At 43.6% G+C, this 16170-nt stretch overlaps 1 long non-coding RNA gene across 1 annotated transcript in view; it reads left to right on the forward strand.

The window, feature by feature from the left end:
• Window positions 1–1542: 1542 nt before the first annotated feature.
• LOC146808813 (uncharacterized) overlaps window positions 1543–16170 on the forward strand; it is a 41644-nt gene continuing 27016 nt past the window's right edge. The window contains exons 1-2 of the long non-coding RNA XR_014965491.1: window positions 1543–1647; window positions 12169–12399. This is a non-coding gene — a long non-coding RNA (uncharacterized LOC146808813). The remainder of the gene's footprint in view (window positions 1648–12168; window positions 12400–16170) is intronic.

Consider the following 16170-nt stretch of genomic DNA (forward strand, 5'->3'; position numbering starts at 1 on the left):
GTCTGCTGATAAAGCATATCCAGGTGCAGTGCACACTCCTAGAGAAAGGACACGCCTCTGCTGGTAATGCTAGACAAGATTGGGAGAGATTCAACAAGAAACATCTTCTGCTGTATCCGAACACCACTTCCAACAAAGCGCCATTTACTAGTTCAACAAACAATGAACTTCAATGATTCACGCAGGCCCTCAAATAGAGAAAAAAAAGATCAACTGAGAATTACGAGTGATAAAGAAAAATCCATGTGATCTAACACAAGTGGTGAAATGCAAGAAGATAAGACAAAAAAACAAAAAAGAGGTTTGGGCAGTATAAAAAAAAGGAATGTCAAGATCAATTCAGCTTGAGCTGTATACGCAAGCCACAGTAAATGTTTGAAGGAATTTTGGAAAACTATCAACCTATAGAAAGAGGAAGTTTCACTGCAAACAACTCTGACATCTTTACAGGGGTAACTTACCTCAGCTCCCAATACATTGCAGAGTAGCACGGTACCAATGTTATTGCTGGCAGAGAAGACGGACGGTGTCATTCTCCAGAAAAGTTAGTCCGTCTTAGGAGAGAGGTCAACGACAAGAAGTATTTTCTGCACAGAGCAGAATAACAACGTCTTGATGGCTTCTAAAGAAAGACAATTGACAAAAATAAGACTAAAAAGCTGTGCAGAGGGAGCTCCAGGACCCAATGGTCCTCAAGTTATTTTAAAACAAACCCTACATTCTGGTCAACAAAATTGATGCTGATGTATAATCTCGTCTTGGAAAACGAGCAAATACCAGACTCCTGGAGGGAGGGCAATCCTACACTCAATATTTACAGGTCCAGTCCAGCAAACGATCTATGGTAACACCTCAATCATCCTAACTTCTGTAGAGAACTAATCCTCAAAATTCCTGTTCCAACATGTCATGATCAGTCATGTGCCCTATAAAATGCCCATTATGTTGTGGGATGTTACCTGATGAATATCAGTAGCTCCTTGCCCAGGAGAGCATGTTCTTAGAAGTGTTTCCCAGAGAGTATGGCTTGCAGAATTACTACCCAGATAAAATGTCAGATGTACTGCCAAAATAACATGCCATAGAAGTTACTGCCCAGGTAGTGTACCCTTCTGGCATGCCTTTAGATGTTTTGCTCTGATAACGTGCAAAAGGCATCTTCATGTACCTTTGGCTCTAACATACACTTTTATTAAAAGACAAATATAAAGTATGTAAACCTATGCAGTGGCGTAGCAAGGTCAGGTTGTACCCAGTGCAGAACATTTCTTGTCACACCCGCCCCACCATTGCACCGTCGCTCGTTCCTTATCCATAGGCTCTCCACCTCACAGCCTAGAGTTCAGGCGTGTTTCGTTGCGTTTGTTGACTGAGCTAGAGAATGGATGGGGGGAGAGCTGTTTATTTTAAAACACGTTTTTGCCATTTTGTCACCCCCCTCAGTGAGGACACCCTGGGCGGCCCGCACCCCCCTTCCTACACCAGAGAACCTATGAAGGATAGTTGCGTAATATGTTTATGGTTTTGAAAATATAGACTTTCTTCTTTTAGGAGAAGTTTCAAAGTTATCTAGACTGTTTGAAGAAAGAGCTGGAGGATACGCTAGAACTGCATCGCAAAGAAGAGACGAAAGTGACACAACAGGAGGTAAGACAAAACGAATTGGTATACCAGTAGCTGGAGCAAGCACTCTAAATATTGTCTTGCTATACAAGTGAACAGCGAGACCAAAGAATATGTGTTGGGGGAGGGGGGGGGGTGGTCTGCCATACCTAGATTTGGGTTTTCTTGACTGTACTTTGAAACTATCACCTGCAGCGTGCACACATATAAACTCATAAAGTCACTTTAAGACCCCGGGGTTTTCAAGAGTTTTTTTCTGGATGTTCCTTAAAGGTGAGAAACTGTTATCCTGATTTGTCCTTAGATGTCTTCTCTGGAGAGGGGACCACAGTCCAAGGGGTGATGGTACCAAGGATATTATTAAAGTGCATTACTACCTGTTAAGGCAGAGGTCTCCATCCTTTGCTATAACAAGAGCTACTTCTGAGCAGTGAAAATAGTCCCAAGATGTAAATGGCTTTGGCCATTGTTACAGTAGTGACCACATCAAAGACGAGCATTATAGTGGCCGCACCTTGCAAGATTACTACTAGTGATCACCTGTCATGCCAACATATATCGAGAATATTGATTAATACAATAGCATGAAATTATGTAGGTGTAAGTAAGTATAGATTTACTATCCTTAACTCCATGTCTACATATATCTGCAAAAAAAACTAGATGTGGAGATAAGAATGTAAATAAAGTTAAACTCCCCTATAAATAATGACCGTCCTTAAGTGGCTAGACCCTCTGAATTACTAACTGTCCTGGGCTGCACTTCTGAGAGCGACTTCCAGGACGAGCTACCTGCAGCTCTGAGCTATGTGTTTGAGACCCCTGTTGTAAGGAATCTTAACGGGGTGTCTCGTGTAGTGTCTAGTTCCCCCTAGTATTTGGTGTATTTTCCTGTGTGTGTAATTTGACCGTGGTCACATGGGCTGTCTGCATTCCTCCAGCTTCCACTGCAACTTCCCTTCATTACTGTTCTTAACCACCATGACATCCACAGTTTGTCTTTGATGTCCAGCAAAGCTGGGATTTCAAAGGATGGGCCCATCCTCCGGTGCTGTACATCCACCCATGGGTGCTAGGTAGGGCAGACGAGCAATCATAAAACCCAGATGCAGTAGTTACCTTTTTTCTTTTTCAGAACGTGAGCAATCGCGGAATATCTCCACGTCACCTGTTATTTCAGTGAAAAATATTTCTAATTCTATTGTGTTCTATTATTTGGAATTGCAGAATCATCAGCCGTCCGCTCATATTACTTATCATGTATACAATTTTGAAAAGTTACTTACATGGACTGGATTTTTTCAGTAATCGGATTTAAACAATTGATCATTCTATATCAACAGTGCCGTATTATCACTGTTAATGTGGCTGAAGTGGCCTGCCTTGTTCAGTCATATAGGTGCCTACAACCACGTGACCAGAAGTGTAGAACGGTACTGAAAATCCTATCTTACCAGTTAGCCCATGCCCTATCTACTTCTTTCTTGTTATCCTTACAAAATTTGGTGAAAAAAGCAGCATATTTGGATCAATTGTGTAAGCAATTGGTGCTCATGTATAGCGCTAAAATACCAGGTACCTTTGGGTCAAGGTGGCACTATATAAAACTCCAGGGTAAAAAACAAATGGTGTGAGTAGCAGTGATGTTATTAGATAACGAAGGCAGTGGACATTCACGCTCAGTCGAGTCTGTTACGGGATATCTTAGCCACAGATTGTCTCAATGTAGGTGGCACATATTGTGATACATGCTCATATGGAGACCATTCCCTTTAATTTGGTCGCGGTATTGGAGTGGGGTAAAACAAAGGCTGACCTGAGATTTCCAGGAGCGTATTGCCTATAGAATTAGAATGAGCGGAAGAAATGGACTCTCCCAATTCATTAAGAGAGGTTTTTTGCCTCTTCTCCAGGGGCCCAGTCATCTTAATCCATATCATCTACGTCACCCACATTGTTATCCATATCATGCCATTGTACACCATAAGTAGGTAATTTCATTTTGTTAGACTGATTACCAGGTTCTGAGTTTGGAGAGTCTTTGAGTTTATCCATTTATTCTAAATTATGTTTTTAATCTATTATTGAACTAATCGCTTTTGAGTTAGCATCTTGTGCCCAAATGTTTCTCAGAAGCTTCAATTTCCTTAAAATATTTGGAAGAAAACAAGAGACAGCTTTTAATAAAATAATGTATATTGTCTCTGAGGATTTGAGCTCCTCCTCTTCTTAGGTAGATTACTTTATAATAAATAAAAGCAACTTATGTTAGAATTGAGGGTAGAGGCAATACAGTTGTCAAATATGACAAATCTATTGTGTTTTGAGATTTATGGTGGTAATATACTCTGTTGCTCTGCTTTGTTCATTGTACCAATGCTTGCTTATGTCTTGGATGTTTTAAGAGGGGTTATTTTCTTGGAATGTGGTGCGGGTCCAGAGTGTGTGTCCTTGGAATGTCAGTTGCAGCGAATTCCGTGGTCTATGTTGATGTCTGTGCTCATGGGTCCTTTTATTGAAGATTAAACCCTCCCACTTTTATGAGTAGGAGTTTTATCCGGAGTTTATTTACCTTGACTTACTAAATGGAGAAACCACATACATATTTAGTTACCAGGAGTGGGGTGATTTTAAATGCAAGTTTTCGTGGAGGAGTGAGAATCTTCGAGGACCCACAGAGGCAAAAGGAGTGAAGGAAAGTTTTGGAAATTGTGGCCATCGAACAGTGTTTTCAGGAAGACACACTGGTCAGGTGAGTGCTTTGTGGTTACTGTATTCCACTCACCTGTAAGAGCCCTACATGTGAATTTTACTCCGTGTAACAACCAGGAGGCTAACTTTCCAAGTGCGTCACAAGGGAATGGTGGTGTGGCACAGAGTGAGCGATCCCAGCAGGCATTGTTACTTGGAGCCAACGTGCGCCTGACATTTTGGATCAGGCTGCCATCAGCGCATCTGACGTTGAACATGGTCGCCATTTTGATTTGGAGAATGCATTTTGAAACTAGCTCGCCTGCTGGCAAACTACTTTCTCGAGGGGGAGGGAGTAGCGATCATCGTACTGGTGGAAAAAGGAGCTGTGATCATTGCACTTGTGAACATTTTTTGAAGTTCTTTGGTTTATATTACAGCAAACTGATTGGTCGGCACATTCAGGTGGGATTTATTACTTATATCTAAATTGTGAATAAATATTTTCCGAGATTTATGGCCATGGCATCCAACCAAGGGGCCACCACTATTTCTTCAGAGGGCTTGCAAGCCAGAAATTAAATGAAAGGAGTGGCCACGTATTTTTATAAATTACTTAACGGCAATTGATGCAAGTGGTTATGAGCCTCCAAGGAAATTAGCCTTGTTGTTTAATCATTTGGGCATTGTGGGCCAAAAAGCCTTTGATTTTCTGATAGTAGCTGCTCCCAAGGAGGAAAATTGTATTTGGAATGTTTACATTGAGGCAAAGGAGAGAATGAAGAAACAATGGGGCAGATTTACAAGCCCCTTGCGCCACGTTTGCGCCACTTATCCCATGTTAAAAGTGATGCAAAAGTGGCGCAAGGGGCTTGTAAATCTGCCCCAATATTCGGAGGAGTCCAGTGTACTGTTGGAGAGGCATCATTTCTTTAAATGGAAACAGTCTAGTGAAGAATCGGGGGAGGAGGTTTTGTTGCTTCACAAGTCTTATCCTTTACCTGTGAATTTGAAACCAACAAAGATATCTATGTAAGAGAACAGTTTGTGTTTAACTGTTATTATAAGAAAACACAGGAATGTCTGTTGACATGAAGCAATCCTACTCTGTTAGAAGTTATTGACATAGCAGAAGCATAGAAAGGTATATTGGTTGATGTAAGCTTTGCCTAATCGAGGTGGTTTATCTCCCATCAGTTGCATTTCTACAGAACATTCTGTTTGTGCAACGAATCTTAAGACTGGGAAACATAGGGAATTCAAAACCAGTAGTTGTAGGTGTGGTTCTAGGAGTCATATTGGTAACAGTATGTTTTGTCCTGCTGTTGGTAAGAAATGCAATCATTGGAGGAAGATTGGACATTTCCAATCAGTGTGTAGAGCCACTTTAAATGTACCTACCAAAGTGAAAATGGTAATGTGACCTTGCGAGAAGAATGTGTGGGTGCGTATTCGCAGGAGCGTGTAGGAACATTTGACAATGTTCTTTTGACATTGGATACTGTGAAAGATACCAGCAGAAGTAAGAACATTAAGGCACCATTATGTCAAGCACCTGTTGATGGAAGTTCATTGTTATTTATGGCAGAGTCTGGGGCACCAGTTACCATTTTGTCTGAAACTCCAGTTTTGGTTTAAGTCATGGCTTTAATCTACTGATGTTCGCCCCAAAGAGTTTGAAGATTAGGATATTGATATGCTGGGGTATTTTGAAGCAACTTCGGATGTTTGGGCACAACAGTTAGGGTAAAAATGTATGTGGCTGTGAGAGGTTGTTACATTGTGGGATGGAAAGATTTAGCATGGTTAAGTTTCATTTCAGATCATGAGAATACCATTGTATTGGGAGACATTCTCATTTTGGTGGTGAATACTGATGAAGATGTTGTGCAAAGAGAAATGTCTAAATATCCTGGTGTATTTACGTATGAAATTAGTACAATCAAAGGCTTTGAGCACAAGATTAGGGTGAAAGAGAAAGCTGTGCCAAATATACATAAGGTTAGACCAGTACTGTTAAGTGTGAAAACGGATTTAGAAATTCTTTTATATAAAATATACGCTGAAGGAGTGATCAAACCTACTGACTCCTCAGAATGGGTATCCCCAGTAGTCTTGACATGTAAGTGAACAGGAGAATTATGCGTGAGGATCTGAGATCTTTAAATCGGAACTCCTTGGTGGAATGTCACGTTCTGCCAAGTATTGAGGAGATGTTAGCTAATGTTGGTGATGCTAAGTATTTTTCCACTATAGACCTGCATTCAGCATACCATCATATTTCCTTGAGCACAAAGTCACAAGAACTGACTATGTTTGTGACACTTGTGCTTATAAGTATTTGCGTTTACCGTTTTGCTTAGTACTAGAGGCCAGCATATTCCAACGTATGATGAATGTTTCATTTGGTGATCTGGAAGGGGTGCAAACTTTCCAAGACGACATTCTTGTTTTCACAGAAACTCTGGAGGAGCACATGGTAATGCTTGAAAATGTATTGGGTAACTTGGAGGAATGAAGGATGACAGTCAAAACTGGAAAATTTAAATTGCTGGTTCAACAGGTTGATTATTTGGGACATACCATTTCAAAAGAAGGTATTAAACCAAGGTTTTGCAATTTAGAAGCTATACAGAAAGCACACCACCTGGTGATAAAGATTCTTTACACTCATTTCTGGGATAATGTGAATACTATGCTGGCTTTGGCGAAGGGTATGCTTTAACTGTGCAACCATTGCAGTCACTTCTGCAGAAAGGTGCAAAATTAGATCAGGTCAAGCTAACCAAGCTTTCGAAAACATTAAGCAATTGGTGGTGAATGCACAAACACCTAGTCCATATGTACCCACGGGAAGATCCTTTATTACAGTTTTTGTGAGTTTGACGGGAATAGGTGCGGGTTTTAAGCAAACTGTGAATGGCAGAGAAATTATAGTTGCCTTTGTGTATAGAACACTCAAAGATGCAGAAGTCAACTGCAATACTATCAAACGTGAAGCCTTGGCTTGTGTGTGAGCGGAGCAGATATTTAAAAAGACCATTTGGGGTAGGACACTTGATGTGTTTATGAATCATAAGCCATTGGTTTATATTTTGAATGGAAATGGCTTGGGCAAGGCTTCTGCAAGTTTGGTATGTTTGCTACAGGAATATGATATGCACGTTACATATATTGAAGATGGAAAAAGCTTTAGGGCAGATTACCTTTCTCGCTTACCTTTCCCTGATCAGGATTTGTTTGACTGTGTGGTGGCTGTGATTGATGCAATTCCTGAATAAAAGCAATATATCACCGAGGAAGAATGGAGTATTGCAACTTCCTGTGGTGTTGCACAAAGTGTTGAAATTCATAAAGGAACGGTGGTCACCTTTCAGAAGCCTGGATAATAAACTTAAGGGCTTTGGGCAGGTCTCTTCAGAGCTCACATGTGAAGATAAAATTTGTTTAAGAAACAGATTGTTCCTCCTCCGAGAGCTGCGTTTGCGGAGTCGTGGAGAAAGGGGGAGGGGCCTTCGACCACCTCTCAGCAATCCCACTGTGTTGGGCTTACTAAAGGTAACTGGAGGTCTGGTTGGCCCCTAAGAACCCTCAGCAGCCAAGGGGACTTCACCCCCAACCATGAGCGCACCAGGAGTAGTGTTTGCAGAGTGGTGGAGAAAGAAGGTGAGGCTTTTTTTTCTTTTCTAGTTCAATTGTTTAGGAAGAGGGGCCATGTGGCACCCTTTCCCTGGACCATTTTGGGCCCCGGGGACCTCATCCACAAGGGCCTGTGTTGCGGTAGAATAAAAAAGATCTCCTGCCACAAGTGAGTAGAACGTTACTTGTTTATTTCATTAAGTAACCGTGAGTGTAATGAGCCCACAACTGCTCTTCCGATGTCCCCGGTGTCACTGCTCCAACAGAAACTGTTTGAGCAGAACACCCAGGCCATGGACACGGAGCCTGAGCCATATTTCAAAAGAATAGATTTGTGCTCCTGAGCGGGTGCACAAGAATACATTTATACCCCAAAGCGGGCGCAAGGGGCAATATCAAGTTGTCCTTAACAAAGACAAAGGACAACTTGTTCACATAACAGCCAGCCCCTTTTATTTATTTTTTTATATTATTTCGGCCCCAGGGATCCCTCCCCCCCGGCCTTTTTTTAAATATTGTTTTAATTTAAAGGGAGGTGGGCCGCATGCTCGCCCCTCTGGCCATATGCTGCCCCAGGGGACCCAATCAACTGGGGGCTGTCCCTTTAGAAAAATAGTTTTTTTTTTAAAAAGGGCGGGGGCTGCACGGCCCCCCTCTCGAGCTGATTTTAGACCCGGGACTCCATCCCCTGGGGCCCGGCCTGTACTGTGGTTTCCCTGGTCCCACCCAGGGCCCCACATTTAAAACTAGACTGCGGGGGAGCTTGAAAGCCCCGCAGTACTGGCCGGCTCCCCACCTCCTGCGAGAGCCGGCATTGCTTTGAGACGCACAGAGCTGCTGACTATGCATATGCATATCCCAAAGCAATGTGTCTGTTTCCCTGCTCGCTTCACAGCGGGTAGGGAAACAGACACATACTCTGCTTACAGCAAGTGAGAGCATGTTGTGCTCACGGTTGCTGAAAGAAGCACTAGTTTTCTATGGCTTGGCGGGAGCGGTGCACCCGACAAGCCATGGCAAACTGCAATGTTCTGGAGGGAGGCACCCTGGGACATTGCTGGTCCCAGCTCTGTAGGTGTGGCGGTCCCCAGGGCCATGTAGGGCTCCATGAGGGGGGCTGCACAGCCCTCCTTTTTAAGTAAGCCCGAGGAGGTGGTGGTTTCCGGGGGTCCGCAATGGACCCCCTTCCTTGTTGTATTTGTGCCCCAGGGAGGTGCCTCCCCATGCATTATTTTACCCCTTGGAAGTGGCGGTCCCTTGGGTTGCGGGGGAGGCAGTGGGACCTCCCCTGCATTGTTTTTTTTTATTTTGCTTATTGCCTTGCCCCCAGGGCTGTGTGGGGGGGCGGAGCCCCCTCACACATTCATTTCTTATTTAGCCCTGGGGAGATAGCAGTCCGCAGGGCCCCCTGCATTTGGACTATTAAATGCTCCGGGGAGTTGGGGGTCCCCTGGGCTGCAGGGGCCCAAGCAGGTCCCCCGCTGTTTACAGCCCACGGGTGGTGGTGGTGGTCCGAAGGGGGCCCCATGAGCCCCCCTCCTTCATGCCCCCGGGATATGGCCCACCTGCAGGAGGAACAGGGTCATGACTGATTTGCATATGTCTTGGTCTGAATTGGGGTGGTGAAGTGAGCTAAAGAATGATGATGGATTTAACCCAGATCTGAAACTGGAGTTGAGTGTCTGAAAAGTTTCAGTGCTCTGTCCATCATCTCCTTGTGTTTGCTATGTTCTACCGATACTTACATACTCTGGACTGCTCTATAATTGAATGCATCTTACTCACAGTGCACGTACAGATGATGTCCACATAGTTTGTCACACAGGTCGATGAACTAACGGAGACGTTGCACGTGATAACCTCATAGTTTCACCTCGTAGCGGACATGAATAATACATTTACGGTTCCGTCAGCACCAGTCTATAGCTTTGTTGAATCACCGATAACAACTTGGGCACACTGGATGTGACACCGTGCAGGTTACCTCAGCAAGCTTAAAATACATGCTTGAAGCTTTATCTACAGAGTAATATAAGCCCTGAAGAAGGGCAACAGCCCGAAATGCATTGGGAGTAATTAATTGTGAGAGTCCACTGTCATTTTTATACAAATCGATACAGTTGGAATGCTTTCAATTTCACGGTTACTTGAATGAATCAAAAGTCTAAAGAAGTTACATTTGGACAACAAACTGTGAAGAGTATTTTTGGGATTACGATTTATATTGTCACACTTGGCACCAGTGTGTCTATCCCTTTTGCAGTAGCCAAGTAGAAACAACTCTTGCAAGTCAAGGAACCAGACTGGCAATTCAGTACGGTTGTGCATGACACAAGGGATGGCAGTCTAGTTTACTCAAAAATATAATAAACAGGCCCCTCTCATTGATAGGTAAATGGCTATTGCTGATTTGTAAAACATTTCTGATTAAAATGTTAATGCTTCTAAATTCTAGGAAGCAATATTTATTTTGGGGTGTACCACCGAGGGACACCTCAGAGGGGCTTCACAATTGCTGGATTCACATCTTTACATTCTCCACACAGTCTAGATAAGTTTACATGTCTGGGGCACAGCACCTTGACCTGCTGTTCTTTGGGTGGCTATTATAGTTGATCCATCAGGGCCTCGCACACATTAAATTCACCAAACTATAAGACCTTGAGTGACCCATGATCACTGCCCAGCCCTACCAGATGTATTGTAGCCCACCCTGACTGCATAAAAGTTAGACTGACCGAGGTCTCGGCGTTTTACGCATGAAGGCTTTGTATTCCAGCAGTACAGGAATAGGGCTGCGGCAAGCAGGAGCTGCGTAAAACACAACAATTCTCTTGTGTCTTCTACTGACATTTTGAATGCAGCAGGGAGTGGTGGAGGATAGAGTCGGCATGGCACTGCCTGGGCTGCTCCATGCAGGAGCAAGATTCTAGATGGTGCCGAGGAAGGAGTGAGGTGCTTAACCTAAATGATAGAGACTCCTCCCTGCTGTGATTTAAGCTCCTTGATATGGAACCTCAAGGCCTTTATTGTAAGCTGAGCATGAACAAATAGTACACACCCTCTTTTACAGTGCAGGGCCTATAAGATTTGTTCATTCCTGCCTCAAGTAGCAAGTGCTCAGGTTTGTCTATTACATAGATTTGTAGATGGATGTTTAGGGGATTCATTTTGTAGCCCAAGTGGTTAGAAATATTTTGTTTACTATTTGATCTGAGGTTTTGCCAGGCATGGCTTTGTGCAAATACATAGGCTGTGAGGTTTGTAGGAAACAGATTGCATTCTCGAGTCAGTTTGTATCGCATGTAACATGTACTGTAAAGTGTGTATCAAGAGCAGTACTGCTGAGCATCATGTATGTTGATGAAAGCCAAATGTACCTCTCCCTAAAAGGACTCTTTCCTTTTCCATTATTCGTACTCTTGTTGGATGGACCAGACTGCCTTTGCTTCATACATTCTGTGGGTAGGAAATCTCTCTCCAGACTTTCAGACCCAGCTCTAGCTCGATGCCAAATCATGGGATTTCAATCGAATAAGACCTTTCCTTCATAAACTACAGTCACTACAAATATTATCACCTCCTCCACTTCCAAGCAGTGTCCCGTTAAATCTCTCCTCCATTGCTCTTGGGGCTCCCACAACATGCCATTGTGGGTTACACAAGGAGTACCCTTCTCTGCAAAGACATCTGCTGTCTCCAGCCCTAGCGCCACATCTGACTTCCGTATTCCAATCAACAGATGCTGAAGCTAAAGGTCCTTTATTGGCTACAAAGCTGCAGCATCTCCCATGATCTCAACCTCTTCACCATATAGACAACGTACTGCACCCCAAGATCAGCATCTGATCCCTGTGTTGCCACAGGGCAACTCAAGACAAAGGGTCTGTGCTGTGGCACAATTACAACTTACCCATAAAGCTTGCTATTGAAGCTTGACATACAGTCCTTCCATTCTCTCTCAGATAACACAGCTCTGCTCCACAAAGACATCAAATAGTAGTACAGGGAATGTCCATGTCAGGAAACAAACTACTTCTATGCCTTCTGCTGTCCTACCGGGCACCCCTGTCTCTCCTATGACATATATGATGTCCCTCAATCTCCCAGTGAATGACAAGAAAACCTATGTCAGCCCTAGAGTCACTTGATAAGCCTAGTGCATCTTTCTGAGGTGGGAGCATTGTGAACATATGATTTACTTTTATGTTTTAGGCCAAGTTCAAGAGCCAGAGAGAGCAAATCACTAATGAGTTTGAGAAGCTCCAGCAGTTTTTGGAGCAGGAAAAATGTCGTCACCTCAGCAGCCTGGAGGAAGAAGAGAAGAAAAGTCTGCAGAGCATCAAGGAGACAGTAACAAAATTAGAAGAACAGCAATTTGTCCTAAGAAGCTGGATTACCAAGATTGAACTGAAGTGTCAGCAGCAGGATGTGGAGTTATTGAAGGTAAGAAAAGGTTATAAATCTAGAGAACATGAAGATCAGCAAACCTTCATTAGTGCAAGAAAGTACCAACATTGTAAGCCGGATCTAGTGGGAGCGATGCATGCTTCCACAACTCTCTGAACCCACTGCAAAACATACACAAAGTAATGTGTTGGTTAGAAGTAAACCCAGTGTCTAGTCAAATAAAACTTTATTTGGCCATTTTTCTATAAAAGCACATTTACACACACCAAGAGTGAAAAGGATAAAAACTATGCAATACATAATAAAAGGGCAGGTCCAATATTTCATATACAATTGCCATGTATAGGTTTCTAAGCCCTAATATATGTTTGACTTATCAAGATAGGACTGCTGCACCGTCATAGACCTAGATAAAGTACATTTTATACAGTACGAACACGTAATTAAAAACAATGCCCGCTAGAACATGACATTTCTAATCCCGGTTCAGTGCATGATCAAAGGTTTTCCTTCGCCGTAAGGCTCCTGCTAAAAAACTTGCAACCCCACAGCATATCAAAGGTGAGGGCAACGTTTGCAGATGCATCAGAGCTGGTCTCACTTGTGCAAAGTGACAATGTTTTAAAAGTTGTAGGATATATTTTATCCGGGGATCGTTATAAAAACCACAATAAAACATGAAATGTAAAAGATCTTGGTCCAAGAAGTCATCATAAGAGCAGGGCTTTAGGGCCCCTGGCTTAGAAAAACCCTTTGGGACCGTGAGACACTAGTGAATGTCATTATACTTAAATCTGAAAACGATGGTGAAAGTTTTTACTATAAGACCAAAAGGATTGTTCTAGGCTCCCATGACTTTATATTATATGTTGTCTTATCGTGGGTGTATTAAGTTAGCTATTTTCCCTTTCCACCATCCTCCTGTTTAGAAATTTCCTTTTAATATCTATCACCTCTCCAGGGTGCATTTGTCTGGGATATGTAAAGAGCTCAGGGCGCCCTATTTTCGCTAGCTGCTGAGAGATTTAACCTAGCCAGGGAAAGTCACCAGCTCTATCTCACCTCATACAATCTTCTAAAATGAATTGGTTCAAAGAAGGAGTGGGGCTTGACCATATTTTTAGCAACCATATTAAGGGGGCCACTGCTGTACGGTCAGAAATGTAACCCTGCCCTAGTTCCTCGTGCACCATAAAAGAAGGGGTGCTAGGGGGGTACAGCTAAAGTTGTCCGCAGATATTTGTTTGCCCCTTGCAGATCGCCGGCCTCCTTATAGCCCCATACATCGCTGCCATACGTTGCCATGAGGACACATTTCTCGTTATAGACCTTCAATAGTGCTCGTAATGGTTTACTCCCCAGTCTCCTGACAAAGTCCATAGTCGCTCCTGCTGCTCTAGACAGGGTGTTTTTCTTGAGAATTCGCTGAGCCACCCATGGCCCCTTTTCATCAAACAAAATACCCAAATAAGGAAATGTAGCAACATTTGTCAGTTCTCCACCTTTACAAATAAGCGTACTCTTGTCACGCTTTGTGTTACAAGTTGAATTATATGGGACTTAGAAAAGTTAATAGAGAGGTCAAGTGAAACCATAAAATCAATGACAGTGTTTACAAGTCGTTGCAGCCCCATTGGTGTCCTTGCAAGTAAAACTGCATCATCTGCATATAAGAGAGCAGGTATGAGTTTGGAGCCTGCTCTAGGGATGTCTTTGCCCGCAGTTGACAGGGCAGCCCGCAGATTGTTAATGTATAAGGTAAATAAGACGGGGACAAAAATACATCCCTGTCTCACCCCTTGCTTAACCTCCCAAGATTTTGTAAGGGAACCATTTTCATTGTATCTGGCTGAAGTAAACCCAGTGAAAAAGGACTGGGATAAAGGATAAAACAGAGATACAGGATATGGACACTGTGGCTTGAAGCACAGCTGGACACTGGCTTCAACTGGAGGAGGGTCGCATTTTGAAGATGAGCGGAAATCTTTAGCAATTTTATCAATAATGCTACAGCACCTAATATGATATATGGTATACCTTTAAACAACCTATATCTCCAGATAATGAAACTCTTGGTTTGAATTACATTTTGGCAGACAGAGTATTCTCCTTCAGCCTGGCGGAGGACTTAATGCCTGCCGGACCGAGGGTACTCCGCCCACTAAATTTAGACACGACTGCCAAGCTGGTGGTCATTTTAAAAGCATTGGCGGGACCCGCTCTCATAGCAGTTCCTGTCAATGGTTTTTTAAATTTAAGTTTGACACACGGCTGCGTCAACAAGATGGAGCCATCCGTCAGACTTATTGTTTTTTTATTTGCTTGAAGATGGGAATTTCTTTTGTGGGGGATTCTCCCCATGCTATAAGAATTCTCTCCCATGGTGAGGGAAGCATACATCAGCTACCACTACCCCTTACTGCCAGGGTTTTCTTGGTGGTGACGGGCAGTGAAAACTGACCTGTGCATTGGCCCATCTAAAGTAGGTGGCTGGATATAGAAATCAGCCTCAGACGGGCCTTACTCTGTTGGACCATCGGAGGTGTATAACTATGGTGGATACCAAGTAACCACCGTGGGTATGCCAGCTGTCCACCTGCTTCTAAATCAGTCCGCTCCAGCTCCAGGGCTCCTGCACTGCGAAGTGAAGGTAGGCAGCCGCCTGTATCATAACGTGGACCTTGGCGATACCAAATAACCACCGTGGGTATGCCAGCGGTCCACCTGCTTCTAAATCAGTCTGCTCTAGCTCCAGGGCTCCTGCACTGCGGAGTAAAGATAGGCAGCCGCATGTATCATACCATGGACCTTGTCTGACCACCACAGTGGCTTCTGGGACTGTCTTCTCTCAAGAATGTGTACCGAGTTCATTTTGACTTGTGGGGATAATCAGGACTGCACCTGATCTTGATTTATGCTTCTGCTTGAACTACTGGGGGAACCAGCCATCAAGGAGTCATCCGGGTGGGATTAGAAGGAGGGGGCTCGACAGATGTAAAGCCACAAGGGAGAATTGAAATCAGGATCACTGGCTTGTATATCAACTTTCATTTTGTAGTATTTAATACTACTGCATGATTAAAAGGTATTCTCTTTTCTTAAAAAAAAAAAGCACTGGGTTGCACATTGAAGTTATTGTGTCTGTTGGTTGATTGTTGAGTTCTGGGTCTGGGCGCTACACACTGTTTCCCCTGAGAAGCCTATGACTGGTCGCACTCTCTACCCTAAGAATCACATGCAGAAAGGGTTGACTTGGCCCGCCAGAGCCCTAGTAGGATAGACACCGGTGGCAGACGATCTGAACCCTACAGTGAGACCCAGTAACCCCTGTCTCTGTGGCCTTCCTGAATGGTTCTGAGAACCTGTAACAGAAGCCTTTAAAAAGGATCTAGGTAAACAATTTAATAGTGTAAATGAGAGGTCTAATGCTCTCGAGGGATTCCTGTTCTTTCCCAGGTCCAGCGATATCAGATTGTGTAGACTGACATTAGGAGACAAAGACAGAGACTGTGGTCTGCTTCTAGCATAACATCTATCTCAAGCTGTGTTAACCTCTTCAGTGCCCATGACGAGCTGGACTCGTCATGGGCCGCGGTTGCGCTGTGCCCATGACGAGTCCAGCTCGTCATAAACCCCGCCCGCTAATGTAACGGCCGGCACAGGGCGGGGAAAGGACGTGGCACTGAAGGGGTTAAAAGAACAAAGGTTCAGACGTCTACATTACCATTCTGTTTACAAAGCAGAGCGATGATCCTGACCATAGCCGATCAACCAAGGTTTATCCAGCAACAAAGGGATGGATGGCAG

This window comes from Triturus cristatus, chromosome 7 (genome assembly GCF_964204655.1).
Source record: "Triturus cristatus chromosome 7, aTriCri1.1, whole genome shotgun sequence".
In the NCBI taxonomy this organism is placed as follows: Eukaryota; Metazoa; Chordata; class Amphibia; order Caudata; family Salamandridae; genus Triturus; species Triturus cristatus.